Source organism: Elaeis guineensis, chromosome 5 (assembly GCF_000442705.2).
Source record: "Elaeis guineensis isolate ETL-2024a chromosome 5, EG11, whole genome shotgun sequence".
Lineage (NCBI taxonomy): Eukaryota > Viridiplantae > Streptophyta > Magnoliopsida > Arecales > Arecaceae > Elaeis > Elaeis guineensis.
In genome coordinates, this window is record NC_025997.2 from 49,437,014 (window position 1) to 49,441,068 (window position 4,055).

At 39.0% G+C, this 4,055-nt stretch overlaps 1 non-coding gene across 1 annotated transcript; it reads left to right on the forward strand.

Moving 5' to 3' along the window:
• The first annotated feature begins 534 nt into the window (after nt 1-534).
• On the forward strand, nt 535-641 carry LOC140858252 (small nucleolar RNA R71). Its single transcript, XR_012141819.1, has one exon. It is a non-coding gene; the product is annotated as a small nucleolar RNA R71 (small nucleolar RNA).
• The last annotated feature ends 3,414 nt before the right edge of the window (nt 642-4,055 follow it).

The following is a 4,055-nucleotide window of genomic DNA, read 5'->3' on the forward strand; positions in this document are numbered from 1 at the left end:
ATTACTAGGTTGGACCTTAGATTTTGCTGATTGAAATTTGGATTGCCTACATTAGGATTCTGGGACCATGAGAAATTCGGGTGATTCTTCCAACCTGGGTTATATGTGGGTGCATAAGGATTGTTCAATGGTCCTTGATAGGTGGCATTCACCTGTGCACACTCATTCGAGTAGGAACATTCTTCTAAGATATGGTCTGGTGCATTGCACCCTTTACACATGGGTACAGATATTTGATTTACATTGGCTGGTCTCTGTAATTCTAAGGCTTCCAATCTACGTGTTAAGGTTGCAATCTTGGCCTCTGATGCTAGGGTTGGTTGAATTTGACGCATTCCTCCTCTTGAAGGTGTAGCTTTATCAGGTTCCCTAGTTGTTTTCCACTGTAAATTTTTCTCGGCTAGGTCTTCTAAGAATTGCCAAGCTTCAGTAGTTTCTTTGTCCATAAATTGGCCTTGGCACATGGACTCTAGCATGGTTCTTGAGTTTGAATCTAACCCCTCATAGATGATCTGGCATAGTCTCCAAGTTTCTATTCCATGGTGTGGGCATTGGGTCAAAAGATTCTTGAAACGATCAAAGTACTTCCAAAATGATTCACCAGCTAGTTGGTAAAATTGATTTATTTCATTCCTAATCCTAGCTGTTTTATGATGGGAAAAATATTTTTTTAAAAATGTTCTCACAAAGCTCTCCCAAGTAGTGACAGAATAGTTTGGCAAACTATAAAGCCACTTCTTAGCATTGTCCTTAAGGGCAAAGTTGATTAATCTAAGTTTGACCTCATCCTCTGTTAATTGCAGTTTCATGGTTGCACATACCTCCTCAAATTCTCTAATAAATATATAAGCATCCTCTAATCCTGTGAATTTTGGAAGCATATTTATGATTTGAGGTTTGATTTCAAAATTGTTAGCTGTGGGTTGTGGCAACCTGATACAAGATGGTTGGATGGAGCCAACTGGATAACACAAATCCTTAAGGGTCATGGGTTGGATTGGTTCAGCCATTGGAACAACAGGAATTGACTCAATTCTAACTAGACGACCCGACACTCTTCTCCACACACGAGGTGTACGGTTCTCGATGTTTATACAATTTTTTTTTATAAAATTTTTATGTATAAGAAAAAGAAAGAGAAAAAATTCTAAAGAGAAGATCCTAAGGAGTCCTAAATCTAAAAAAAAGTAACCAAATTAATTTAAATTTAAATTTTTTTTTTTCAAACAAGTGAAATAATAAATTAAACTCAATCTATCCTAGGGTTAACCTAAATCTAGACAGCTCCTAACTGTTCCAAGATGACCCTTCAAGCCTTCCAAGTGGAGATTGATCAACTAGTTAGCCAGGTAAGTATAAGAGGTGGGAGGTTCACTCATCGTTGCCTTTCTAGACACCAAACGAGTTGGCCAGGCCAGCAACTGAACCAATTTAACAAACCACCCTCAGGGACTTGCCTAGACACCAACTAATCAAACAACTCAAACTTGGTAGAACTCTTAGGGTTCCTTGTCCTATTGAGCTCGAATTCCTTAAGGTTGACATCTAATTGATTTTAAGATTAAAGGTCTAGGTAATGCAATATGATGGAGATGGTTTTTGGGCTAAGGAAGGGTAATGAAATCCCCACCTTATCTTGTTAATGGGTTGATGCCCTTAGATTAATTATGAAAATGCAAATACAAATAAACAAGATGACCAAGAATGTAAAAGATTTTAATTTAGAATTTTTTTATTTTGATATTTTACTTCACGATTATGAAATATCTTTTGTTTTGTTTTATATATATATATATTTTTTTATGATTAAGTAAATTCAAATGATTAGGTCTAAAGAAAAAGTAATTAACTAAAAATAATAAAAGAGAAATTAGAAGCGTACCTGAGTTTTCCAGCAATCACCAACTAAATATAGAAACCTAAAGGAAAAAGAAAGAGAGTTATAAAGCATGAAGAACAAATATTTGAAAACAATTTAAAATGCCAAATCCCCGGCAACGGCGCCAAAAACTTGATGTGCAAATCTTAAAATTTGTAAATAAAACCGCAAGCGCATGGTGTGCAGAGTAGCACGACCAGCGAGTATGGGTCAATCCCACAGAGACTTGGTTTAAAAATGATTTTCAAATCTATGCTCAAGCGAGCTTTAACGAAAATTAAAAGTCGAAAGTTGTTTGCTAAAGACAATAAGACTAAGGATCTAGAGTTTTTAAATCCACTAGATCTAGATTAGGAAATTCTACCTAGAATTTTTCTTATTGATCCTAACGACTACTCCTCTTGTCTTTCCCAAGCATAGATTATGAAGGGACTAAGGCCCAACGATAACCCATCAAGATTCTTTACAAGGGAGTAGTAACTAGGATCCCTTAGGGTTTTCTCCTCCTATGCACTGAATCAAGCATGAACTATGAAGGGACTCTGACCCAACTATAGTTCATCAAAAATTCTTGGCAAAAGAGGAAGAAAAAGAAACCCTAAGAAAAAGAAAGAACCCTATGTAAAATTCCTACTCATGATCTAGCTTCATCGCAAACCCTAGAAGGGATGCTTAGCTAGACATGATCTAAATCTACATGCAAAATTTAAATGCAGAAAAATAAACTATCCTAATTTCATAAATTAAACTATCCTAATTGCATAAATTTAAACTGCATAATTTAAACTAACCTAATTACATAAAATTTAAATTGCATAAATTAAACTATCCTAATTGCAAGAAAAAGAAATTGCATAATGTAAAGAGATGAAATTGCATAAAAATAAGATTTTATATAAAAAAAAATTTATTACAAAAACTTCAAAGCTCGAGGCTTGAGAAGAGAACTAAAAACCCCACTATTTAGGGTTACAAGCTTGATCGGAAGGAAGAATACATAAAACAAGGGCCTTTGGGGGCTTTTTATAGGCATTTGGGGGTTATAAGGTTTTCAAAACTTTAGATGTGGGACTAAGAGGTTTTAGAGGGTTGTTAGGAGGGTTTATGGTGCGCTGATGGGTCCATGGTCCATGCGCCTGTTGCTGTGGACCAGACGGCTAACCAGATCACCAAATCAGTTGATTTTTGATCAATTTTGATCTGATTTGATTCGGGTTTGACCCAATTGAGTCTTCTTTCTTCATTCTTCAATTCCTGGGTCAATTTAACTCCGTTTTGCATAAAATTTACGCCGTTGGAATCCTCTTTCCTTGTTCTTTCTATTGATGATCTCTTCTTCTGCAAAATATAATAACAAGTATCAATTTCTTAATAAAGTTAGATAATTTAGATATTAATTGATACTATTGGTGCAAAAATCTGCTTGCGCCGGAGAAGCTGGAGTCAGGGAAGCCGCGGTCGCCGTCGGGACCTGCAAATGAAGTCTAAATCAGAGGTGAGGTTGCTCTGGCAAGACCCTCCGACGCTCAAGTCAGTTCTCTACCTCAACAAGAATGGAGTGCTCGAACGGAGAATTTAGCAGAGTTTTGAGATAAGAAATGAGCTTAGAGAATAACGTATCTGGATCCCTCTTTTTATAGGCGGAGGAGGTAACGGATTGATGGCGACGTCTGTAACCGTCTGATCGTGGGCCGTCCATAGTCAGGGAGAATTTATTGCGAAGGGTAGTGGAGCGGAATCGTGGCTATCACTGCAGCTCGCCACGTGGAATCAGTTGCGAGGAGTGGAGCAGCGTCCGTTGTATTGACTTGCCAGCGGATGGAAGAATCATCCGATATCCATCGTAGGAGGTGGAGCAGGTTCGTGGCCGTTATTGTGGCCTGCCAGGGGGTAGTGGAGCTGTGCAGAATCCGCCACAGGATGTGGAGCAGAGCTGCGATGGTTACTGCAGCCTGTCAGGGAATGATGGAGCTGCGTGGAATCCGCCACAGGAAGTGGAGCAGGATCGTGGCCGTTATGGTGGCCTGCCAAGGGGTGCAGATCCATCGGCTGAAGTTCGGCAGCGGTCGGAGTCCGGCCCCCGTAGGAGTCCGGGCGTGGTCTTCCTGTAATTAAAGTTAAAGGCGAAGTCCGGCTCTCGTAGGAGTCCGGACGGAGCTTACCAGCAGTCGTTGTT